General features: G+C 48.9%; 1 protein-coding gene across 1 annotated transcript in view; it reads left to right on the forward strand.

The window, feature by feature from the left end:
* Nucleotides 1-315: 315 nt before the first annotated feature.
* The window catches only part of sn (fascin domain-containing protein singed), a 69,890-nt gene continuing 43,315 nt past the window's right edge, over nucleotides 316-26,890 (forward strand). Inside the window, exon 1 of the mRNA XM_075868624.1 lies at nucleotides 316-518. The gene's annotated coding sequence lies outside the window, so the exon portion shown is untranslated. The remainder of the gene's footprint in view (nucleotides 519-26,890) is intronic.

The following is a 26,890-nucleotide window of genomic DNA, read 5'->3' on the forward strand; positions in this document are numbered from 1 at the left end:
ATTTATTTGTCTTTACATGCGGTTATTCGTCAAGAACTCTGGCTGGGACACAGGAAGGCTTCGTGGTAGTGGATCACGAAACCGAAACCATTTCTAGGCGCGTAAAGCCAATGGCGAGTAGCGATTGGTCGGTACAGATCACGTGACGTGAGCGCCGTTGTTTTGGGTGTATCTGAGAGCGTCTGGAAAGAGAGACAAAAAAGCGAGGTGAGGAGGCAAAGAAAAAGAGAAGCGAGCAAAAGAGAGCAAGAGGTAGCAAAGAGAGTGAGGAGGCTGGAGACGACGGCTGGCTCGGCCGTCAGGTTCGGGGAGGCGGGCATCATCAAGGGAGAGACGAGCAGCAGGCATCGGTGCGGTCAGGCCTGCGCTGTGTCGAGCGGTCTTCGCTGGGTCGACGTCGACGAGTAGTACGCCAAGAAAGCGTGGTGGTGTGCCCCAGTGTGTGCGGACTGCAGGCTCGACCGGTGCCGAGACCGCGAGAAGGTTCGAAGGAGACCGTACCGCAACAGCACGCAAAGGTGAGTGCACTTGCAAGCCGGGCACCGGCGGCTTTGTTCGAAGAGAGGCCATTCCGTGGCCGCCGCTCGTATTTTTTCGGGGGTGGGTCTCCTCTTCCCGTGTCGGTCGGGCGTCTGTTGACTCACCCGCCGCCATCCGGTCCTCCTCGACTTTGAACCTGACCGGGGGACCTCTTAGACGATCACACCTATGCCGTCTCGTGCCTCATTTTGCTTGATTTTTTTCTTTAAAATATACCAAGGAAGCCGGCCACTCACCCTTTCAGTTTTTGTTGTTACGGGCCGCGGTGGCTGTGCTAGATACCTTTTGTTTCCTTTAGCGCTCCGTGCTCACTTTTTCTCCTTTCCATTCAGCCGTCGCATGCACGCCCGCAGCTGTCAAACAAAAGCGGCGCCGACTTGATTCCTTGTCGCGTTCCTTGTCGCCACCGCTCGGTTGTGGATCTTCATGAAGCACCGACGCTCGATTTCTCCGTTCGTCGGGCAGTGCTATTTTTCTTGTCTTTCAATCGCATTATATCGTAACACCGTTTGTACACAAGTAAGGCGCCTGCTTAGGTGATGCAGGGCTAAAAAGAAAGACACACCAGATGACGTTGTCAAGGTAGCAGGGCGTTAAAAAATACGACGAGTAAGTTTGGCAGCGCATACTGGTTAAGGCAGCTCCAAAACGTTGAAAAAGAAATTTGAAAGTATGAATAATATCGTCCCACGATCAGAAACTCGAGTCAGTGGCAAGGACATGCAGACATTGTAGCGAGGTTTAAACAAATGAAAATTAATACATGAAGTGCAGGATTTAAGTGTCCTGTGCAGGCCTGAAAGAAAGTTCCTAATCACTTTCAAGCGCCGATCCGTACCAAAGGTGTGGCAGCTTGGGCTAGTCGGTATGGCATGACGACAGTTATAGCTTGAGAACAGAACGACGACACAGAGTGTCCTTCTTGTCTCCGTGTCGTCGTTCTGTTCTCGCGCTATAACTATCGTCGTGGCAAAGGGTTGAGGACGAGTGTTTCCGTTTTGCTTATCATGCAACGGGTATGATGTGCAGCGAATGTAACGTGTTATCGTGAACTGGTCTGCTGAAACTCTACTGAAAGGTATTCATCCAGCCTTCTGATGTTTTGCTTGAAATCGTCATTAGCGCTTTACAATGTGCCACTCGAATGTTCCACACTTGGCTGCTCAGAGAACCGCCATTCACATTGAAGCTCTCGCATGAAGTATTCACCACTGCATGGGAATCAGTACACCTGGCTTCTGTGTGAGCGGGCAGGTCCGATTCTCTGCCGTGATGACTGCAGGAAAATAACGTGTACGATATATTTGGTCGCGCTTCAGCGGACCTCGTGTTCTCAAAGTTAGTGCATTAAACCTGCCAACTTGTGCGTATATGAGACTTCGTGGCTCTACCGCTGATTGCGTCATCGAATCCCGACCGTGACAGCCGCATTTTTCTAGGAGGTGAAAAATGCTTGAAGCCCGTGTACTCGGGTGCACATTAAAGGACCCTTGTTGATCGAAGTTTCCGGCGTTCCTCGCAACCGTATCGTGCTTTTGGGACGTTGAACCGCATTGATTATTGAAGAACTGGTGGTGTGGTTTTTCTCGAGTTCTATGCGCGACAGTACGTAGTTATTGCTCGAGCGGCCATATATGACATATTCCAGTCATCGAGCTGTCCAAGGAGCAGTTAAATTACACAACATTCAACAAAACAAGTCACCAAGAAACGTACATGGTTTGATGGGAAGGCGTGAAATAACCGCACGTTGTCAAAATTAGCCAGGAGTCTCCACACTACGGTGTGCCTCATGGTTTTCTCACTTAAAAAATTAAACGCGGTTTTGTTAACGTCCATCTTTTTTTTTTTTGCTTCATTCGAAGTCAGGCCACTGAACTCAGTGCTAATCAATCTGATTCTGACATTTTATTACATATTGTTCTGTCTTGGTGTTGGTGTTTATCTTTGCACGACTGCTCTTTTTGAAGGTGACAAACGCTTCAATTTCTGGGTCTTTTTTTTTTTGTCATACACTCGCCGCCAATGCTCCCTTCTCAATAACGTCCGATTGATGTGTGAATAATATTGGACCTTGTTAGCTTCAATGAAGCGAGCGAAATGTTGGGAGCTGTTGTTAATTCTCGTAGCTGTGACGCAATCTTAACCTCGAAAAGGTCAGTCACCTCGTTCTGCCCCCGACCGCGGCCATTGTCTTGTCCAGATTGTGAATAAAATTTCAGGACTGAATAAGAAAGCACAACTGCCATAACCCGCCGCTCTGCCCCTTCTTCGCCGCCAAAAGATGTGGAACCTTGCGTATACCGTATTCACTCGCACATAGGCATCGGTTTTCCTCCCTTTCATTGTTCGCTCCTGGCCCAGTACTGCTAGCACGCTTAAGTTTACAAAGCGGACGGTATTACGATTTGATTGCCTGAAAACTACGTTCGACATGCCAAGCAGCGCGTGATTAAAGCGTTCACGTCATTGATTATTTCCTACGTCTCCGAAGGCTGTCAATACCACGGTACTGATAAGTGCTAACTCGAACATCTATGATTTCCATTCCTTATTTGAAGACTGTTGTCAAAGATGTCGAGTAGAGTATTTTTGCTGAATTGTTATTATATATTGTCGTGGCTGCCACGTTTGAGCCAGGGACATCGCTCTGCCTTTTCAATTTGGACGTGCCCATAAAGTATACAGCTAACCATTGACATTCGACTAGAGAGAGAGAGAAAAAAAAGACTTTATTCGGCGGACGACTATCCTAGCCCCGCGAGGGGAGAAAAATAAAATGACTAATTAACCACCGTGACCTTGTAATGCATCTGTACGCTTCTTCGAGTATTGATTCTTACGCCGGAAAGTTGTGGTGTTTATTTATACGACAGTTTCTCGTATGTTTTCGTCCAAGTAAACGAAACCGCATGTACAGAAAACACATTGAACTGTCGCTCAAATCCAAAAAAAGTCCCTTGGCATTTTTTTTTTATCTTCAGCTTAGATCGCAGCGCACCTGTTCTAGTGGGAAAAGGCATTCTTCGCTCACTAATTCACAACTACGTGCGCCGGTGCTACAATATACGCGACGATTTCCCGCGAAACAAGAGAGAGAGAGAGATGAAGATGCAAGGAAAGGCAGGGAGGTTAACCATATGCACACCCGGTTTGCTACCCTTCACTGGGGAAGGGATGAAATAGGCACTGCGCCGTGTCGCCTGTAGGCAGACAGAAATTAGGTGCCTTCTTCCTTTTCCTCATGAACCACTAACAAGGGATGAAGGGGAGAAAAGGGGCTGCAGAGAGATAAGAAGGTACACACAATCACGAGCACACTCGGGGGAGCACACACAGTCTACAGGCGGTCGCTCAGGTTTGTTATCTAAGTAAAGTAGGAGTGCTTTAGTCGCGAAACAAACAACGTACATATATATTTAAACGCGCTCCGCCTTATGGTAGTCTCTTCAGGAGCGCTTTCGACGCGCTCTCAATTTAAACCATCCAACCCATTTTTTTTTATGCATTGGTTATGCACACGTGCTATTCACGCCACTCTGTTCATTTCCAGTAAGCAGGAATAAGTTCTCGTATTTTATACTCGTGTGAAGGGCGCGTATTAAGAGCTGAAGATGACTTCGTAAATCGAAAGTTGCTTCTTGGGATTCGTCGTCTTGAGAGACAGGCGACGAAAATGTTATAGAAAGTAGACCACAACAACAAATGCGAATAGCTACTGTGGAAAATAGAATAATAAACAGTGGAGATAGCAGAGCACGGACTCGGCGCACAATGAATTGTTTGGAGCGAATAGTGAGTGATGTAAAGTATACCGTGTTCCTACAACTAGGTTGAGAGATGAAGAGAAATGGTACATAATATGTCGAATGGCGAACACCCAGTGAATCGAGCTTGGCTGTAGACACGCAACGGTCGAAATACTGCACCATTGCTGACGGTGCGGGACCCGTCTAACGTGCCGTAAAACGCGGTATAAAGAAGCCGGTGTGCCAGTGTACCTTGGCTACGCAGTGTGGCGGTTTGGACTAGATGGTATATGACATGACGGTAGATATGGCGCGAGTACAGAACGACGACGATGGGACAAGGAGACGAGCGCTACGTCCCTGGCCTGACTTCTTCCGGTGCTCCTTGTTTATTACACACGTGTTTGCGTACATTATTTCACAAATCAATGAATGAATCCATCAATAAATCAATTATTTAACGTGTCCAGGAACGGGTGATTGTAATGACGCACAGTGCCTGGGCTCGTTAAAATAAAACGACTGAACGTCAGCATATGTAGAAACCTTTTGGCACAAAGGTGGCATTTGGCACAAAGGTGGCAACGAAAGCAACTTTTCGTTCCAAGTTTGACCAGAGTATCGGTTGTTGCGTGCTCAAACGCGGGCTCGGCTTACTACGAGCGTCGACAGCGAAAGAATGCATTTTTATTATTTTTCCCGGCCTTGAAATGTGCGCCACTTTCATGGTGTGACATGGTGACGTCACCGTTGTCGCCTCGTAACCGACTGGCCGTGTCGTTTGCGATTTCCTGTTTTGGTGCCGCGCCCAAGTGATATGCAAATCTTACGCATGGAGCGCAGCAGGGCGAGTGCCCCGCCTCGTGCGGTGGGCGATTCTTGCCGAACTTTCGCGGCTCTGCTTCGGGGAAATAAAAAAATCACCGAGTGAGCTAATCGATTCGCTGAACGGTGCCGAGATCGTCACGCTACGCCATGAGGCTGCCTCAGTGCAGATCGTCGATGATTGCAAAACTATTCAAATACTTTGAGTAACTATTCGCTGTTAACGGACGGCCAACGTGCACGTAATGAAATGGTTGAGGGACAAAAACAAAGTGTAAGAAAGTAAAAAAAAAATTATATTAGCATAAGACACCGGTTTATAAATCTTGAAGGCGTTGGAGAGAGCACGAAATAAGCATTACTCAATGTAAAGTGACAAAAAAATGTAAAATAGATGAAAAATTCGTGAACACGTATTGTTACTGGAGAGACGTATACCGACAAGCGTAGTAGTTTTCTTCAAGGCTGTGATTGTTTTCCTTGGCGAGTGTATGTGTTATTGTTGTACCCTTTTCTCCAAGCAAAACAAAATAGGAAGCAAACTGCTTGAGAAAAACAACACTCCGTGTTCGAGCAACACTTCGTGCTCATGAATTTTTCATTACCAAGCTTTTATTTCCCCCCTAAACTTCTTTCTTTCTTTCTTTCTTTCTTTCTTTCTTTCTTTCTTTCTTTCTTTCTTTCTTTCTTTCTTTACAAAAATGCTAACTCTTCAGGCGTAAAACGCCACCTTGCCCCAGGTAACAGTTCACTTTCTGCAAAAGGAAGGAAAACAAGGCAGATGGGAAGGTCAGGGATACTCGCCGGTTTCGGGTATACTTTAAGAAGGAATTGGGGCTCTTCTGTCCGGTTATCAACGGAAGATAAGCACACATAATTAATTACGATTTATTAGTCTTGGCTCGGTGGATCAGTGACTATAGGGTGCTCGGCTGCCGACCCGAAGGTAGCGGGTTCGAACCCGGCTGCGGCGATCGCATTTCGATGGAAGACTCCGAGATCGCATACGGGTATACTTTGTGATGCCAATGCACGTCAAAGAACACCAGACGATCGAAATTTCCGCATCCCTCCACTACTGCGTCTCTCGTACTCGTATCTCGGTTTTGGGAAGTAAAACCCCCACATATTATTAATTGCGATCTATTCGATTAGTTCTTTCCCCGCCGTAGTGGCTTTGAGACTGCCTTCTGCTCACGTGCACGAGGTCGGGAGGTCGATTACCCAGCGCCATCTGATGACGATTAAATTAGATGTAAAGATCTTTTACACACATGTAGGTTTACAGATGCGTGTACTAGACCTTTTTTTTTCTCTTCGTTTTCTACGTGCACGCCTTTTGTCGAAAGAGGAAACTCTGCTGTTCTCCCTCGCAAACAACGCCTCGTCCACGCATGAACATTCATTTACGCGCACTTTTTCCTCGCACCTGTCAATGACGGCGGCAGGTACGTTAAAAAGAGAACGGACATTGTTTTTATCATGCTATGGTTGCCCACCACGACGCCATGATGGCGTTTCCACGCGGGCCTTACAGTGTGAGTTAAGGATGCCTTTTACGCAACTGTGCGCCCCCCCCCCCCCCCGTCTTGCTCAATGTGGGTTCTTCAATCGATGCGAGGCGGCCGCAGTGGAAGTACCCACGATTGGCGCCAGGCGTCGCACCTTTCGGAGAATTCGACCAGCAAAGCCCGACGCAACACCGGCACGAGCGACCAACAGTAACGTTGTGGATGGATGCTATTGAGTGCCCCACCTTTATAAAGGGGCCTGTGCGCCACCTAGTTCGAAAAAAAAAAACTGCTTTTTAATTATGATTATTCGGTCCAATGCGTTTTCTACGTTAGTTAAACTCCTCTTCTCATAGAAAGAATGGACGTAAGTGTGTGCAGGGGGAGGGGGGGGGGGCATTTTTATTTTGGGGAGGGCACCACCTTTCAAATGTTCAATCCATATATTGTGGTGGAAAAAAAAATTCGAGGGGACGGGGGCACGGACCCGGTGTGCCATCCCCAGGCTACGCCCCTTCGCTATGCGCCCTATCAAGTCAATGTATGGAGTTGTACTTGCGCCCCCCCCCCTCCCCAGATCCTGCGTTTGTTGATAGGTTGTAACTGAGATTGGTGCCACAGCCCAAGTGGCACTGAAAAGGCGTTTGCATACTCTATATACAAAGCGCAGCAGCGGTGGTGGCACTTCCGGTAGCCGTGACATATGGTATAGTCGCGTGACCTGAGCAGAAAGTCACCTATGACGTCACTGCTAGGGCAGCGCACGTCGCCCTCTGGCGTCTTTCGTGCCGTGCGCAACGGCTTCGGCCTTCTTATCTCTGCTACGCGGAAAAAAAAAAAAGAGAGAAAATGGCTACGCAAGAGCTGCCGTTGAGCGGGTTGGTGCCTGCGATCTGCTTTCTGGTTCGCGTGACTTTCGTTTCCCGCCGCTTCGCTGCTTTTTTTATTTATTTTCACTCTATTTTTTTACCGCCATCTTGCTCCCCGGCTTCCTTCTCTCGCCCTTGTCGCTGCTTGTCGCGCCGTGCTTGGCCGACCTTCCATATCGCCCCACTCGTGCTCGCTTATTTTATTTTTTTTCGCCTTAACTCATACCGTCTTCACTTTTTCTTTCTTGATTCTCCGTAGCGAATCTTCTTGAAGCGATGATTGACGATTTATTTTACGCGTGTTTTTGGGCGCCCATCGGTGAGCATTGTTCGCTTCAATGTCGTTGAGAGTTACTCGGCCGCACAATTTACCGGAAATGGGATTTACCTACGCATTATTGCATTAGTGCATAATTTCTCTGAAGACTTTGACTGAAGCACCCATAAAAAAAGAGGATTGACTGCGTTTTTTTTTTCGTTTGTCCCTTTTTTTATGAATCTCGGCTTGCCGCATAGACAACGCTCTTGAGGGATACACGTTAACTCCGTGGTGGACACTTAACTTGTCCTGCTAAAGATAGTTATATATTTGGCAACTCAGACGAGACACTCTTCTTCTAAATCCCAGCCCTCAAGGTCTGAGGAAAGATTTGACCTGTTGTTACGTTTGGCCCGGCGATTCGTCTGGGCAGACGCCATTGTGCATAAGCCGGCCTACTGGGGAGGCTCTTAGCCCCTTCGGCGCCCAGTCTGCCAGACGCTGTCGAAGATTTCGGCAATTACCCAGACCATGCGGCAAGCAACGGCGAGTTCCTGACTTTATCAGTAGGTTAGGCCGTCTCACTCACGTGACGGAATGGAAATGTTCGTGAGAAGTCGCTCCCGGATTCATCGATGACATCATGTGGCGGCGTCTTTTCCGTATATTGTACCTTAAACCGAGCCATAGGACTGTTCTACCCGCCGAGCTATACGGCTGTCTAAGTCCAGCTGCATTCACGCCGCCACCACTGGTGCGCTGTGTTACGTTGTCCGCTAGAGTTACTGTATACGCTACCTCTGAAGGTAGCATATACAGTAACTCTATTGTCAGCATAGGCGTACGCGCGGGATGAGGGAAACCGACCCACCTAACGACGCAAACGAAGAGCGGGAGAGGAGGGGGGGGACAAAATTTGCCCCACACTGCCATTAAATCAGAATTGTTTTAGGGGCGAAGCTCCTAAAGCCGTGGGTCTGTCCATCCCTTGTATATCTCTCGTGGTACGGGACTGCCTAGTTATATGATGCGCGCTCTAGTTTGATAGGAGCAGACAGACGCACGGACGGACGGACACTTCGTCCTACTCATCATCATTCACTCGGATATTCTGCGATTTCTTTATTGATAGAAATACAGGAATGTTACATGTGTTTGGTGTAAATAAAGATGTCCCAAAATCGAAGACTGTATCGGGACCTCCTGTTAAGAGTAGATAATGATGATGCATATATGTTTGTAGCAACAGTAATGAATGAGGCTAAACACATTTGCAGCATAACAGTAAAAAATATATATGAAATGAAAATCAAATATACACGACGAAGCAAAATGGAGCGATGAATACTTTCTAAGAAGTAAACCTCTCGGAAAATACAAAAAGCTATAATACATAAAATGTGGAAATATAAATGAAATAAAGATATAAAAAGGAACAGTATTTGTAGGCATCTATAATGTGAGTTTAGTTCCGTCTTGAAATAATGTCTTGCATTTTTTTATATAGAATCTGGTATTGTATTCCGTTATGACATTGGCGGATTCAGCCGAACTCATTCGGATTTGTCCAGTCATCCATTTAAAGGGCGTAGTTATGACCATGCAGAATTTTGGAAATTATGGTGGTCGAGCGTTCCTGATATTGCATTCCATGAGTAGCTGTTTCCTTGCCATCCTTACCACCCGGAAAGCCAGAGATGGACCAAAGGCAGGCCTTTGCGACAGGCACGTCATCGCCTTGTTTCCCCCCCCCCCCTTTTTTTTTCGTCCACTGTAAAGCATGTTGTCATTTAGACAGCTACTAGCTGTGCGAACTGTCCTTCGCGAACGCCTTAAGGCAGTCGGCATAACCGCGCGGAAATGAGCAGCCCACGACGCCGAAGACGAGTACACAGTTCTTTCTCGCAATGACGGCGGAAGAAGGGGGGTCCCCGTCGTGCGCGCTCAGCTATGCGGGCGACGTCGTACGGCTGACCTACAATCCTCTGTCAGAGACGTGTGGCTCGCTCATCGGTGTTCAGCGTGTCGAAACGCTCGCCAATGCATTTCCACTGGACGCAGGTCACTCGCGACTTACAGCCGCGTCCCTCTTGGTGCGTTTGCATAGAGAGAGGAATGCATTTTTACATGTCAATAGAAAGTCCCACTTCCAACGCCCCACCCCCACTTCTCCGTTATCTCTCTGGGCTATTCAATACCTGACCGTCTGTCAGATTAGCGCGACTGTTCAAAGGAGAATAACGATGGACGTGTTCTGGTTTGCAGTAGTGCTTGCCATAGGTCAGCGAACTCACTCGCGAGTCGGCTCACACAGATTCGGCCGTGAGTTTGAGTCCGTGTGGAGTCCGGTTGAACGAAATTTTCGTCAGTGAGTCCGGCTCGGAAAAATTTCGACGAGTCTGGGTGAGTCCCAAGTGCCAACTATACTGCATGAGGGTGTCTGAGTGAGCTCCTCAAGGTTTGCCGATCTATGGTGCTTGCTCGGTGCTGAAAAAACGAATGCGAAAGAGACGTGTACTGTAGTTTATCGCCATGTCTACGAAATATATCCACAGGCTGTCGCTGACAGCCTGTGGATATATATGTCGCAAGTGTCGCTGACAATTTGTCGTCCTTTGCTATCATACCATCAGAATGCACAAGGTTGCGCGAATGTGAAACGGAAAAAAAAGAAACACAATTAGAAGCGATCAGAAGCGCAAACTTGCGACAGCTTTGTTCCGACAATGGCCCGACCTTTCGTATACAACGGCCACCACAAACAGCGACGCGTAAAGTTTGGTTGCAATGGCACGTGAAACCAGCATAACAGAGCAAGCGGTATGGAAGCCCCGAGTCATTTTCTAAGCTCTGTCGTCAGTTGCGCCACAGTTTGTATAGTATTGTCAGGATAAGTAATGTTACCTCCTCAGAATGGTCAGTTGTTTGGCTAGTTTTTTCGACAACTTGCGTAGGAAAGCGCGGATTTGGTTACAAAAAGAGCGTATTTTCTGTCGCGTGTTCTTTCCTCTAAACCAAATCCGCCCTCCCCTACACTCTAATAACCAGCTCCTAGTTAAATTCTGGCTATATCCAGGACACCGAACGAAAAATGCCTGGTTTCCTGGTTATATCCAGCCTTTTCATAAGCGGGGCTTTGCCAAGAGTGTATATGCAAAATGGCCTCAGTTTCACTGAGGAACTGGTTTCATTACGATGACACAACGATGACAGAGGTGATGGTTGGACGTGGTCAATCCAGGCTCGAGCTGTCAGGATGCTCTGCTGTCTTTGAACAAGGACGGGCAGAGCGGGGACTGTACAGTGTTCTCCCTCCACTTTCGTGTCCTACGCGTAGCGATGCATCTTGCGAAAACTAGTTGCGTTTATGATTCAATGGCGCTACTCTGTCTGCTTCCTTCCTTCTTCGTGTGATCGAGCTGTGCAGCACAAAGACGAAACAGCACGCTACGTTCGCCCACTTTTGTTCATCGGCCCGAGAAGCGGGCGTCCTGCAGCGCATCCCTACGCAGAGTTGACCCTGCAACGGGCGGAGGGGGGGGGGGTTGTTGGTACATCGGTCTATTTTCGGTCACTTCCGCTCTATCGCGAGATACACGGGCTCGCGCTAAAAGCGTGCACCATCCCGAAACCCGCGGAGCGCACTCCGTATCTTCGCAGGCACTTTGTGTTGCAGCACGTCCCTGCATTCCGGAAGGTGATGCGCACCACTTGGTCCAGGTCCTCGCCGAGAACGCGGCGAAAGCGAGCGCCAATGCTCTCCGGAGTTAGAAGCGGTATACCCTCGTGGCGGGGCGACGGGGAAACACGTTCAGTTTTTACTTCGTTTCCCGTGCTAGAGTGTACTAGAAGTGTTCCCGTGCACCTATATATCGTGGCTTTCTGTGCCGGCGCCACTTTCTTCTCGCCATCGGTGGACCGTACGATTGAGCATCAGAAGCAGAGGAACGTGGCATTGCATTCCCAATGCTGCAACGCTGACGTCACTGCGTACATAGATTTAGATCGTTCGCAAAACGCATTCCATTGTGTGTAGAATAGCGCGCGCGTCAACACTGGGCTGATCGGCGTATTCAAAGACTAACCCCCGTATTCACAAATGCTCCTCGACTCGACTTTCACCCTTCACTTGACAGAGTTGAACACTGCGCCGCAGCTCGGCTCAAAATGACGCCGCGCTGCTCAAGAATCGCAGAAGATTATCGCTTATATGCAGTGACTTTCCGTGCCTAGAGACGGCACTCCCATCGGCTTTCTCAAGTGAAGGTGAAGCGTTGAGTGGAGGGACGTTCTAGAATACGGGGGTAAGACAGCAAGGGACATGGGTCATTTAATTGGAACTGTCGTCCAAGTAATAGAAGGCAAAGGAACAGGAGGAACAGTGCAATGGAATTTACAACTTGTCTTGGCTCAATATGCCTTGCAACACGCCTGGTCCGCGACTGTGCAAGTAACATGTACTACGACGAGGTCTTCGCTTCGATAATGTTATGGTGTGCAACATGCCAACCAACTTTAAGTGCATGCTTGCTGTTCAACTTAATGTGGCTAAACATCGTGACTGTACAGGGAAGTAGTGCCTACTTGAAACCATGCTGCCGCAGTCTAGGGCCACCTCGTACTCCTTTTTACTTGCCATCGTTTTTAAACACGCCTTGACCCGAACTAAAAGCTTTCGCGCGTCACACTTCGAGAAATGAGCCATAGCAACTTTCACCTTTGTGGTCTCCTTTGCAGTTTCTTAAACATCTTAAACATGATCGAAGGGGAGCCGCCATCTTTTTCTACCACCGTCCTTAATTGTTTTCAGCGTTTACGAAACACTGGCTGCTACTTGTCCTTCACGTATGATGAAAAGGGGGGGAGGGGGACCTCGTGTCTGAGCATTGTTCGACAGCCTCTGCTCTGGTAATTCGTATTTTGCTAGGAGTGCATCGTCTGCTCTGCTGCTGCTCTCGGGCACAGAGGGACGTGAAACGCTTAAAAAAACATGTTTTACTGTAAGTTATTCTTTGTGAACCATATTCTAACGAATTTCTGCATCATGTTTGTTGATAGAAAATGGAAGTCAGTGTGAATGTCAACGTGACTTCACTGATCACTTTCTTTTTTCATATTTTGGCAACACCAGTAAATATACTCTTTAAGCTTGTAACGTTGACTACCTTCAATATAGAACGCATGCATGCAAAATTCGTTGTCTCGGTAAAGAATTACGCAGGTTCTATAGCAGCCGCAGTCGAATTCTGACGTCATGACTTGTCCTTGCAGGAACATCAGGGTAAGTGTCGCCCTAGGTATTTTGAGCGTGCCCGTCTGTTTGGCCTGCCAAGGCTGACGTGGTGGCAAACGTGACTCTTTCTGGCTTTACGCTATACCTCCGGTTTCCGCTGTCCTTACGCAGGCAGGCCCTGCCCAATATCCACACTAACCACGCGATGTATACAAAAAAGGGAGCATCACCCACTTAATAATGGCGCGAAAAACCGGTGCAGTGAATCTGTCTGCACTGCCTTCTAACCTGGAAGCCTGCCTCGAGTCGCCTGTGAATGCGTATCTATTCTTGCACCTAGGACCGAGCTTTCAGATGGAGCGTTTTCTTTGTTTCTGAAAATTTTGATCGATTTCTTTCATCGCGTGATGATCAGAACCAATATGTCGATTTATTCGGTGCTGCAGTGTTCTACTATTTACGGTTCACTTTTACTTCCTGCTGTTTCCAGGCGTACCGTTATGGTCGTAAGTCTTGCGGGCCTGAACGCCAGCGAAAGTCGTGCGTCACCGTATATGACCTGATCCCTGCGGTGGCTGTGCTTTTTCACCAGTAAAGGTACTTGGCCGCAGACCCTAAACACGCCAGTTCGATCCCGGCCACGGCTGTCGCATTTGGGTGTAGTCGAAATGCTAAGCGGCCTGGCAGTGCGCTTAGCTAAAGGAGGCGCATGCTAAGGAGTGAGTGTAGGAGGTGGTGGATTAATTTGTGCGGAGGAGTCCACTGCTGCGTCCCGTATCGTCCGAGTCGCTTCGGTGAGGTAAACTACGTAAAACCAAACCAAAATCGTTTGTTTCACCTCAACAGAGGAGCGCGCCCGAAGCCTCCGGGATGCGCCGTCGGCGGGACGGAGATTTGGGTCTTGTGCGACAAGAAAAAAAAAAAAGCCCCTGAACTTGAGCTACTAAACAGACGTGTACCGAGTAGCTAATAAATAGAACATGTGCGGGGGAGTGTTGTCAATTTGGACTGAATACGGGACATGACGGCGACGGCAACGCCGAGGACAAAAACCCGTCGGCAGTGTCCATATAATTGCTATAAGAGCCCCTACAGGTCTGGTTGGTGCTGCATCTTGGGTACACGCGTCTTTAATCGTATATACAGTGACAGACTGGGTATGTTTGTGTTATGTCCCACTCGATCAATCGCTCCCCCGCAATAGCCGAGCTATTACAGTGACTTTGGCGGGAAGCTGCCTGGTGGTGACTGTTTTGCCGCGAATGGCCTGCAGCCCGTGCCGCAGAAAAGAATTTAAGGGGACGACGCCGTCTCTCCCCTTCTGCCTCGAAAATGGGCCACCAGACAACTTCATTCTTTCTCATTTCATTCTCCTTCTTTACGCTTTTTTTTCCTGCCTGCATGCCCAGTTCTTTCTTACCCTGCAACCTCCCGATTGCCTCCCACTTCGCGTGCGCACTTTTTTTTTTTTTTCGCCTCTTCTTTTTCCTTCGCGTTGGCGTGCCGTCTTTCGCACAAGTCGGGCTGCCCGCGGCCGACGAACCCGCTTCAAATCATCCCGTCTCGTCTTTTTCTCTCTCTTTTTTTATCGCCTCGCGGTGGTCTACGTATACACCCTTTCGCTAATTCCGTGCAGCAGTCGTCGACGAGGTCGCCGATGGGTGCGACCGCTCTTCGCATGCTCCCACGTAGCAGATCTGCAAAGAGGATAAACTTCCGCTTGGTGCGCTTCGGTAGTGGAATTCGGCGAAGACTACGCCGTCCGCCGCACGTCAATTTCACCTAACGCAGTCACGTAGCGTTACGTTAGATACGAACGTCTTTCTTGTTTCTTTTTTTCGATTTCGTCCGAAGTGCCGTTGACCTGTTCGTAGACATGCAGCTCCGTACTACGTACCCTTTATTACGTCCTGGGCGGCTTCAGACCGCGAAGAAAGCAAACAAATGTGTTATAGACAGCTTAACCATCCGATTGAAGTAGCATGGTGGCCATCTTTAGCCTTTTGAAGTGTTGCTGGCTGCCTCGCCCACCAATATCAAGACATGCCTGCCGCAAGGACTCGAAAGAATGTCGCGCGATATACTGTCGCACGTTTATTGACCCGAAGCGCACCCAACTCGGCTTGCTTATGCAGCAGCGCAGCGTGAATGACCAAACCGAATAGGTCCTCTGCTGGAAAGACGTTGATGTCTGTAAGAAATCGCCACCGTTGTCATGTCGCTTTTTATAAATTTGCAGGCCCAGGAATATGAACGCAAGATTGGTCGCGTCCTTGGTTGCCAAAAAGTTTGCTGGCGGTTTTATTATGCAGCACGTTAATTTTCCCGCCACCCGCCCGTATTCGAGAAACTGTAGTAATAATTGTTGAAGCTTAAAGTCTCTGTACCATGAAAATGCTATACGTGGCAATAACACTAAGTCAGTCGCAAGCCACAGTACAGCTCACACCCAAACGTCGATTTCTTCAAATTTCTTCTAGACGCATTTTAAGGTGTTTTACTACACACTGAAAATTTCAGTGAAAAACACGCGACACAACCTCCGCGGGAAGCCCCGCTGCGGTGGTCCAGTGGCTAAGGTACTCGGCTGCTGACCCGCAGGTCGCGGGTTCGAATCCCTGCTGCGGCGGCTGCATTTCCGATGGAGACGGTAATGTTGTAGGCCCGTGTGCTCAGATTTGGGTGCACGTTAAAGAACCCCAGGTGGTCCGAATCTCCGGAGCCCTCCATCCACTAGGGCGTCTCTCATAATCATATGATGGTTTTGAGACGTTAAACCCCGCATATTGATCAAACGAAAACCTCTCCGGGGGGGGGGGGGGGGGGGCGTATAGTGGAGGGCTCCGGGAGTTTAGACCACCTGGGGTTTTCTAACGTGGACCGAATTCTAAGCGCACAGGCCTCACGCATTCTCGCGTCCCTCAAAAAAATGCTGCCGCCACGGTCGGGATTCGATCCCGCGACCTGCTGGTCAGCAGTCTAGCCAATGGACCACCGCGGCGGCTCGTATCAGAGATATATGCTCGTGCCACGGCATACAAGTGATATCGACGGCCAGTGGCCGGAATGTACTGTACGTATATACTACAAGCGTCTCGCACGCCCCATGTTCGATCTCGATAAGGTTGTGCATAAAATATGGTGACCACGACGTGTTTGCAGCTCGCGGGTACCAAATGCGGCTCTTCTATATAGAACACAAAATTATAGCCTCTTAGATTTGTGACTGGTTAATCCGAGAAGAGCCGACGCTGCAGGACGTGAGCTTCCTTCCACAGCACGGCTGCATGCGTGGAGATTATCAAGTGGTCACGCCGCCGCTGTCGAAGCGAGTACGGCTGCAAGGAATAAACCAAGATAAGGCTGTGGAGACCCAACATTATTTCTTTATTCGCATTTCGCGGCCGTGGCAGTTTTCTTTCTTTCTTTCTTTTTCTCTTTCTTTCTTTCTTTCTTTCTTTCTTTCTTTCTTTCTTTCTTTCTTTCTTTCTTTCTTTCTTTCTTTCTTTCTTTCTTTCTTTCTTTCTTTCTTTCTTGCTTGCTTGCTTGCTTGCTTGCTTGCTTTCTGTTTTCCAAAACAACGTGATGTAATCCTAAGGTGCCTTCACCTGAAATGCACTCTGCTGCGGATGACTAAGACTAACCAAACCAGTGCGGACGTTTCAGAAAAAAAAAAAAAACTGAATGAGAGCAGGCTGTTCGAATACAAAAATAGGTTGCGCTCACCTGCAGGAGAGGAACAAGTGCGGCCGTGGACAGGCCGGGTCAACTACATTCACGGGGAAATTAATAGCGAAGCCGCTGAAATTACAGTTCCCACTTTTCTTTCACTCCACGAGGAAAATATTCCTTAGGGGTCACAAGTGCCCTATAAGCGCTGCAATAGGAGCCACCTGGTTATACTGCCATGCACAGTATTGAGTAAAAGTGACGTAACCAAGCGATGGGCTGTATGCGCTCAGTCCCTTCTTGTTAATAATATATCTGGTGTTTAACGCCGCTAAACTACTATATGATTATGAGAAACGCTGTGGTGGGGCGCTCCGGAAATTTCGGCCACCTGGGGTCTTTAACGTGCCCTGATGTTGCACAGTATACGGGCCTTTACCATTTGGCCCTCATCGAAAATGATTACCACCGCGGCCGCGATCTCGAACCCGTGATCTTCGGGTCAGTAGCCGATCCAGAGGTGGACCGCTGCTTGGGTGTTCAACGTCCGTCTCCATAGCTTACGGTGCTGTTACCCGAGGTAATCGGGTGGCTATAAAATAACAGCATTAATTGAAAGAACGATTATGTGTATACGTGTAATATCAGCTGCGGTGGGCCGATAAGTATTAGTGAGGTGATTCTTCCGGGTTCACCGTATACAAACTAACTTAAAGTACTCAGGCTGTTGTGATAGACGGCTCAGTTTTACGGACGGGTGTAATCAAAACCTCGCATTGCATATCACCTAACTACATCGTCAAGAAAAGAAATGGAAATTTGAAGGCTTTTGTTTTTGTTATACACAATATGACCTAGCCAGTTTTCAAAACGCTTGACACCGATATTCGGTTTAAATGCAAGAGTTGTCGCGTTGTTAAGAAACTTTACCCACAACGTAGGGCGTTCGTAAGGCTGCACGCTTTTAGAATGAATCGGGCTGCGGCGCATCATTTTCTGCGAACGTCGCGAATCCCGGAGGGGGGCGGGACGGTCGCCACCGGTGTATACGTGAGTGTCGCCTCAACGGAGAGGACTCGATTTCAAGCGACGTCGTTATGACTTACGCCAAGTGACGTTTCTTTATTTTCAGTTATTTGTTTGACTTGATTTGTTGATTGTCGAAAATGCGTCGTCGTCTTTGTACTCATACGTCAGCTGCGACGCTATGGAACATATGCAAGAACTTCCAACGTCAGCAAATTACGGGCGTGTCGCGCTTGGATTTCGTCGTTTTACACGCGGCCTCTGCGATAGGTTACAGAAACGCGTCGCGGAGGCTATGCTAGAAAAACAGACGTTAGGCGCTCACCCTTCAATAGCAACCGTATTGATGACGAAGTTTGTTTACTTCTGAGACACAACGAATCTTTATCTATCTCTGTTTAAAAGCAAAAAAAAAAAGATCGTATTACGGGTGGTAAATTCATTGAACTATTTCTTGGTGCAAACACATCTGCTGCGAATAATCTCGCTAGCCCCTCTAACGTTGCATCTGATGTATGAAACGGAGTTAGCGAAGTGGACGGGGCGGCCTGTATCAGAACGTATGCAAGCGAACTTGTTTTTTTTTGTTTTTTTAGGGCCGGGGGAGGGGGGGAGTACGACTATAAAAAGACATTAAACGATGAATGGACGGAACTGAACTGAAGCGGTCGTCCTCGTTGTTCCCATTCGTCCGTTGTTTATACCGTTATTGCACTTCAGCTGTAAAAAAATACATTCAAAACTGAACGAATTACTTCGAAACCGCCATAACGGCTTCGTAGTGCACTCCACGGAAACATCTTTGGCCTCACTAGCCATGACGTCGTTCAACTAATGTTCGCAGCGCCTCTCTGTCGGTGGACATTGGCGGCTCGTACAAAATGAGAGACCGGTCTAGGGTATAAATATGAATGTCCACTCGATTTGTCGCTTGCCTCCGGGCAGCTCTCTAACGACGCAATAGTTTAGAAGTGCGTTTTTTTTTAATGGAACGAGCAAAAATTGTGGTATCGATTACCTGAACGACAATCCTTACTTGTAGTGAAGCAATATAAATAATAGGAAAGACGGTAAGTTGAGTGTGCGCGATTATTTATGAAAAAAAAAAAAGCGTGCAAACACGGACATGCGAGATCACTATTTTTTTATACTAGCTATTTGTTTGTGCACGTAAGCGTGCGCAGGGTTCACCTTCAGGGAGGTGGGGCGGGGTGGAAGGTTCGTCGTATAGTTACTCTACATGCCAACTCTGGTTGGTCGCAGCGCACTCCACCCTTCATATCAACATATAAAGCATACTTTGCAACCCCCCTCCCTCTTTCGTGACTGAAGGAGGTCGCCTCCCCCTCCCCCCCCCCCCCCCCTGTGTGTGTGTGTGTGTGTGTGTGTGTGTGTGTGTGTGTGTGTGTGTGTGTGTGTGTGTGGCATAGGTCGGCACTTTGAGAGACTACTCACTCATACTCACTCGCCACAATTTTTTCTGCCTTCACCCTCACTCACGTTCGTACTCACGTCTACTCCCCCTCATAGGCCCTCACTCACGTTCATACTCAAGCCTACTCACTCCAACTCACTCACGTTTATACTCACTCCTTCTCACACTCAAAGTACTCACTCACGTTCTACTCACTCCTACTCGTACTCATCAGTACTCACTCATACACTCACCACGTTCAAATGAGTATGAATGGGTGTGAGTGATTGTACTCAATGAGTGAGTATGCCGAGCTATGGTGTGTGCGCGTCCTATGCCTGTGCACGCACAACACTCATTTCCTGTCAGCATCCATCCTGGTGTGTTCTTACTCTCCGCGCTGTCGAGGAGGAGCTCTGTCTTTCTTCATGACGGGATCAAAATCGCGTTGTGTAGATCTTTTTTTGTTTTGTCCCTGTTAGACTTCTTTTTTCTATAATAAATGACAAGGTTCATTACATGAACGAGGACAGACCTGGTCAAGCATACCGCGATAGTCGCGATTCGTCGAATGTAGCGATGATGAACACGTTCGGGCTTGGGCGCGAAATTTCGAGAAGAGTAATGATGCTCCCAACGTTTAAAGTTCGCCAACGCTATTTTGGGAGTAATATCTTGTCGAGGTTCGGACTGTTAACCAAACATTTGTAGGTCGAATCGGAGGCCCTTGAAGAATCACGAATGCGGCAGCAGATTACCAGCCGTGCCCCGCCGCGGTGGTCTAGTGGATAAGGTACTCGTCTGCTGACCCGCCGGTCGCGGGTTCGATTCCCGGCTGCGGCGGCTGCATTTCCGATGGAGGCGGAAATGTTGTAGGCCCGTGTGCTCAGATTTGGGTACACGTTAAAGAACCCCAGGTGGTCAAAATTTCCGAAGCCCTCCACTACGGCGTCTCTCATAATCAAATGGTGGTTTTGGGACGTTAAACCCCACAAATCAATCAGATTACCAGCCGTCAATGGGTTGGGCGTATTGTGCTGTGAGGGAACTTATGACGTAGTTCAGGCTTAAATACCGTTGGCTGGCGGACTATAGTTATAGTAATGCATTGTTAATCCTGTTACAGCACCATGCGAGGATATATACACCACAAAAAAAAAAAAAAACACGAACGAGAATGCCCACTTCCGACGAACAGGTTTTTTACTGATGGACAGCTCGCGCACTTAAGCGAGGCCTATACCGTGTGAGACAACATATGAATAAAAAAAAAGAGGAAAGAAATCACTCAACAAAAATGAAAATTTCGAAGGTCGCGACAGGAAAAGGGTGCACGTCCTCCGGGCAGAGATGGATCACTCGCGCTGACGTCTCGTTTAGTGGCATCCACCGGCAGGCACTTGGAGTGAGTTACCGAGGGATGGATTTCGCTCTCTTACTGTTTGCCAGGCACACGGCAGTGCAGCGGCGTAACAGCGGCGATTGCGATGGCCCCTATTCTCCGAACCAAGCAGGGACCGTATACACACGGAGCCCATGTATATAGGTAACCCGGGGGCGCGCCGGCAAATGTTTGCGTGGTGTTGGGGCACTTACGAAGCACTCCGGCAATAGGAGGTGTTTCGACCCGTCCACTCCTTTCTGCATTATCCGGGTTTTCCCGGTAACCCTCCGCAACTTTGGTGATATGTCTGTCGTTCTTGGGAGCTGCGAAGTCGTGCGGATTGAGAACCTTTCTGGGACGGGCCATAGTGTTGTTCGGGTAAGGTCCTCACGCTTAGCCCGAACAGTCGATGCAGGGACTTTGCTGTAAGGGGGAAAGAGCTCTGATCGACCACGAGCCGGTTAAGACGTGGTTAAGAGATGTCTCCTCAGCCAGAGGCCAAGATTCGACGTGACCTCTGTCAAGGCCTTGCATACCATGACGAAGAATTCTCGTTTCTCTTTCTCTTTGCATGTGGTTTCCTTTGCTGTTTGCTCTGTCTCTCCCCTCTCACACTGGCTATGTATACATGGTACCGCCGGCTGGATAATTAGCCCGTTCTTTCGCAGTTTCCTCCCTTTCTTTCTCTCTGTTTTTTTTTTTTGCTAGACTGTCTGTATACACGTCGATTTCACTGAAGTAACGATATCGCTGTAAAAAATACGCTAAATTCAGATATTTTAGCTGGGAAGCGGCGGTTTTGTTCGTTTGACGTTAGCGTCCTTCAGTCATGAGTAACGACAAGGTCGACAGCGGCACTAGTTTTGTCTTAGCCTGGTGGTAGTTGTTGTTTCAGGGTGAGATACACCCTTATTTCTGCAATACAGAAGTGAAAAAAAAAAGAGATTTCTTTTCCGAAGGCCTCAAGTGGAACAGACAGACCCTTTTCTTATAGCTGTAAAGCTAGCTTTACCGCAGTGCAGTTTGTCCAACTAATGGCGGTTGCTCAAAACTGAAAACGGCTCGTTCAAGCGCAGTTATGCTCTCCCGGTGTGGCTGGGAAAACGTTTACTAGGTTAATTTAATATATGCACGCATGATAGACAAGCCCTATAGCGCGCGCACCTAGGATTTCGTCTCCACTTGAAGGACGACAGGTGCCGCCATTAGTTGGTGGTATATGCAGCATAGGGAAGCGCCCTTGCGGATTAGGAAAAGGGTATGAGCCCTTTCCACAATCCGCAGGTGCTCTTCTCTCTGATTTTCCCGCCATAATTGTCTGTCGTATTCATTTGGTTGGGCAACCCATAATGGAGCACGGCTCATCGTCGTTGGAAGGGGAGGAGTTCAAGAAGAGAGCGGGCTGGGGCCATGATCTCGAGAAATGAGTATAGCCCCGACATCGAGCACCATGCCTGGGTCACTCTCTTTCTCTCTCTCTCTCTCTCTCTCTCTCTCTCCATTGAAAAAGCCGGTTTGGCTGCACTGGAATCGAACACTGTACCTCCCCAGCATTGGATGCGTACGCTATAAGTGAAGATTGGGCGAGTTGGTTCGTCGTACTTGAACTGGTATGCAGTGAGATAATCCGGGTGAACAGTGGAAGTGCCTCAGACTGGCTGGCTGACGTTTCGATAGGAGGACCTATCTTTTCCGCCTTTGAAAAAGATTGTTCCTCCTATCGAAACGTCGGCCAGCCAGTCTGAGGCACTTCCACTGTTCACCCTGATCATCCCACAGCGTTGTTTCCATCTGTCGGCTCCCATCTAGATTTTGGATTGAACTGGCATGGCGCGTTACTTACGGTGAAGACGAGCAGACCGACACAAGAGGACGGAGCGCTCTGCAGTCCTCTTCCGTCTGTCCGCTCGGCCATTTCTTTGTTCTTTACCGTACTGCGCCGTACCAGTTGAAAGTCTACTATTCCGCCGAGATAACAACGCTGCAGCCTCCGTTTCCGACAGTGTATACCTTATCCATCTTATCCCTCCCAAGATGGGCCAACCGTGGGCGTATGTACGTGGCTGCCACGATCCGGGAGCAAGAACATAGCCGGCAGTACTCACGTCTCGCCATCCGTCAAGTACGCCGACGGAGAAGGCCTGCACTTGAGGAGGCCACCCGCTCATTAATCCACGCAACAACAATGGCGCCTTCTATCTCTCCCTGGGATCGCCTCCGTTCCTTGCGAGCAACTTATTCATGGCTTATAAGCGGCGGGTATAATAAGGCCGCGTGTTTAGTCAACAAGTCGGAAATTGAATCTCGGCGTGACGGAGCAGATGGCTTGCACGGTGGGCGTGATTGTGCGCGCGTCTTCCAAACGGGATGACGTGCTCGGTTCTCGGCGTCGTTCGCCCGATCGCGTCTCCCACGGATATCGGGTTTGTCGAATGAACAAGGCGGTCTGTATATGGTATACGCGCATATACATACACGTCTTGTTCATGCTGCGGCCCCTGACGTGTCCGCTGTCTATCCACGTGGGAAGTGAAATTGAAGGACTTATTACCCCCGTATTCAGAAACGCTCCTCGACTCGACTTTCACCCTTCACTTGACAGAGTTGAGCACTGCGCCACCTCTCGGCTGAAAAATGACGCTGCGCTACCGAAGAATCGCAGCAGACTGTCGCTGACGCGCAGTGACTTGTCGTGCCTAGGGATGGCGCTGCCATCGGCTTTCTCGAGTTAAGGCGAAGCGTTGAGTGAAGGGAGGTTCTAGAATACGGGGGTTAGAGACTGTTGCGTAGGCTGCTCGAGTAATCTAAACGGGCCCACTGGGAATGATCGCGCAGAAATAGAGACATCACATTCAATGGTTGAAGGAAAAGAGTGCCATCCAGTGACAAGCGGCAAGAGCAAATGATACGACGATGCGGCTCGCTTCTTTCCCCGTGATATAATAGCGGGTGCCAGCTAAAAAAAAAAAAGAGGATAACATAACTTTCAAAGGGAACCTTTTTTTTTGTATGGACCATGATACCACTTGAAAGCGTCTTCCTTTGTTTGGGGCGTTCGATTCAAGCCGATTGAGATGTCATTCTCTTCTGGTGACGCTTATAGCGATAGACTGTATAGTCACTGCTCATTTCTTTCTTTCTTTCTTTCTTTTTTTCTTTCTTTCTTTCTTTCTTTCTTTCTTTCTTTCTTTCTTTCTTTCTGTCTTTCTTTGTGTGAACACAGTGCTGTCGCTCTGCGACATCGCGTCTTGCTGTGAACCATGAAGTACCTGGTTCGATTATCTCCAGTGGCGACCGCATTCCGAGGGGCCGAAATTTTGAAGCACCCGACTACCGTGTTCTGTGTGGGCAACACCGTATACACCATAACAAAAAAATACCAAGCGGTGGAAACCAATCCGTATTCCCTTCCTTATACGCAACCGACTGCGCGTTTTCTGAATGTTAAATACTTATTTTTTTTTCTTTTTTGGTGAGTATGTCGACGTCAATATGCACGATGCTACGTCGCTATACTGTAATCTGCCTTGGCCGGGAAATCTACGGTATTCGTTCAATTACGGTGCGAAAATTACGACTCGCGATTCTGGAAATGAGGTTGCTCACTGTAAAAAAAAAAAAAAAAAATCAACGCGGCCAAATTCAACACGTGCCAGTGTTAACGTCCTATTCTTGCTCTTGAGTTTTTCTGTGCACTGCAAGCAGCATGCCGCTCGCCGTTTCACAAGTGGTTAGCTTTTGTTATACAAGTGGAACAGTGGCGCCGCCGCGCTTGTTTGCGCCGCGCCGTTCGTTTTCTCGTCTCGTCACGCGCGCATCCCGTGGAAATAAGCAAAAAAAAAAAAACAAAAAACGGACGCCCCCCCAAAAAAACTTATCGCCCGTTTCCTCGACGGGCGCGGCTCTGCAGCGCCAGCCAAACCCCTGCTCGCTCAAGCGGCGGGCGGCGCCATTTTCTTTGATGACCAACGCGCTAGCGCTTTTTCTTTCGGCCACGCAGGCCATCTTGCGAGTCTGCAGGCCCCCGCGCTCATGCAGCCAGGAAGGCGTGCTAGGCCTAGATAGCGGCGTTTTCCCCTTTGTGCCTCGGCGCTTTCGTCGTCTGCTGCCGTTCGTCTGCTCCGGGGAGGTGCGCACTGGCCGTCTGGATGAACGGCTGGATGAACGGCATCGGCTTTGGCCCATTGTTTCTCGCCGGCTCCCTCCTTGAGCGATGATAATGGCCGCGTGGCCCGGTTCGCCGAGTGTGACGTCAGAACCGTTACAGTGTGCCTCTTCTGGGCCGAAGAAGAAGCCTCCCTAAGCGTGTGGCTCATGCATGTGGCCCAGTTCGTTGTGCCAAGAGTGCGGCGCGAGACAGGCGCGCTCCGTGCGGGGCTTCCATGCGTGGCCCCGTTTTGTGCAGGCACGCCTTGAAAAAACTCCCGCGGGAGGCGACACACCTGCACTCCCCGACGACGCCGAATCCGTTAGGTGCAGTCTCGTGATAACCCGCGCGCTATCGCGGCGGGGTCTTCGTCAACTGTCACAGTGCATGGCTTCAATCTATGCGTTGTCGGCTCCGAGAACAAGGGTTCTTGCTGACTCTTCGAAAACGAAATGATTAAGAAACTACACTGCTATAGGCGCACGTCATTAATTCATTTTACCTAGAATATGTCTTGAACTGTGTACTGTTCGAAGCTCTCGGGATCGAATGTCTGCCGCGTTTTTGATGGATGTGTAAATGCTTGAGGCCTGTGTACTTGATATAGCTAGGCCGTAAACACGCTTTGGAGGTGCACGGCTAAAATTTCGGAGCTCTCCACTACGGTGTCTCATACCGTGGTTATGGAACGGTAAACGTCAACAACTATCATTAAACTGTCTGTGCCAATGTGTACACTCGTTCAAAAAAGAAAAGTCGACAAAATGGAAAACCAAATAATAACCGTTACAAAAAAAAAAACACACATCTTAGTAAGTGGTACTAAAATGTGCTAGAAGTTGATAAATAAATAAGCTTACTAGCACGCATTTTAGCTAATTTTGCTGCCTTTGCATTTGTTAGTGCATGCATGGGCTCAAGTATGCACTCCGCGACGTGCCTAATGCGGAGCGACTGCGTTTTTCATTGAAGCGCGCCATTCGTACACGTTCGTGACGCAAGAGGAAGTTTAGTATTTCGGAAACACCTGCCAGGGCGTATAGTGATCAGGGAGTGTACACTACAGGGGCGCCATCTTTTCTACAGGTGTTAAAAAAAAAAAGCCAGCCTTTGTGTACAAGTGCTCGTGTTTTTCGGGGACATTGAGGAATATCAAAGCCTTCGTTTTTTTTTTCTCTCGCTTCTTTTATCTTCGGCGCCCGCGAATTCCACCTTTCTTTCACGGGGGAGGCTCAGGTGCCCGTGAGAGAAGTGTGATATACGCCCCCCCCCCCCCCCCCCCCCCCTGTATACATACGCCGTTGAAGGCAGCTCACTTCAGGGCGCGGGCTGTCTTTTATTGAGCCCTTTTCACGCGTGTTCCGGACGGAGTTGTCGCGCGAGAAAAGCGGAACAATTTTCCATTTGGCGTCCAACGCGGGCGTCGTGGAACGCTTTTTCCAGCTCACAACTGGGTCAAGTTCGCCGTGTTCGTGAGCTCCGAGATGCGCGTTCTCGCTGGCGTCATCGCACGGCGGAGCGAGGAGCCGCGCCTTGCATTGTGGGAGAGTCTATTCGCACCTCGGCAGCTCGGGGTCACGTGACCCCGAGCGGGACACGTCACGTGCGACGTCATGCCGGCGTCGTGCAGTTTCAACGCAAACCAAGGTTCGCGCCTGGCGTTGCTTAAGTACTGCACAAAAAAAAAAAACAAAAAAAAAGCTGTGCATGAAGACGGAGGTAGAAGAAGCGCGCACAGGATCGTTGTGTGCACTGTATGTGCACTTATCCGGCCCTGACATGTTGGGCTGTTCTTTTGTTACAGTGCTTTCAAAGAACTATTCCATGGACAAGCATTAACCAAGATTAAGTATTGCTATTTAGTCTGTGGCTGGCCCCGCCGTGGTGGTCTAGTGGCTAAGGCACTCGGCTGCTGATCCGCATGTCGCGGGTTTGAATCCCGGCTGCGGCGGCTGCATTTCCGATGGAGGCGGAAATGTTGTAGGCCCGTGTGCTCAGATTTGGGTGCGCGTTAAAGAACCCCAGGTGGTCGAAATTTCCGGAGCCCTCCACTACGGCGTCTCTCATAATCATATGGTGGTTTTGGGACGTTAAACCCCACATATCAATCAATCAATCAATCAACTAATCAATCAATCAATCAATCAATCAATCTGTGGCTGGCCCACGTTACCAAAGTACGGGTGGGCGGGGGGGGGGGGGGGGGGGGCCTGCTGTGAAATTTGGTTGCCTTATGTTTCGCTCGGTAAGTTAGGGATCACTAG

This window comes from Rhipicephalus microplus, chromosome 7 (assembly GCF_043290135.1).
Source record: "Rhipicephalus microplus isolate Deutch F79 chromosome 7, USDA_Rmic, whole genome shotgun sequence".
Taxonomy (NCBI): domain Eukaryota; kingdom Metazoa; phylum Arthropoda; class Arachnida; order Ixodida; family Ixodidae; genus Rhipicephalus; species Rhipicephalus microplus.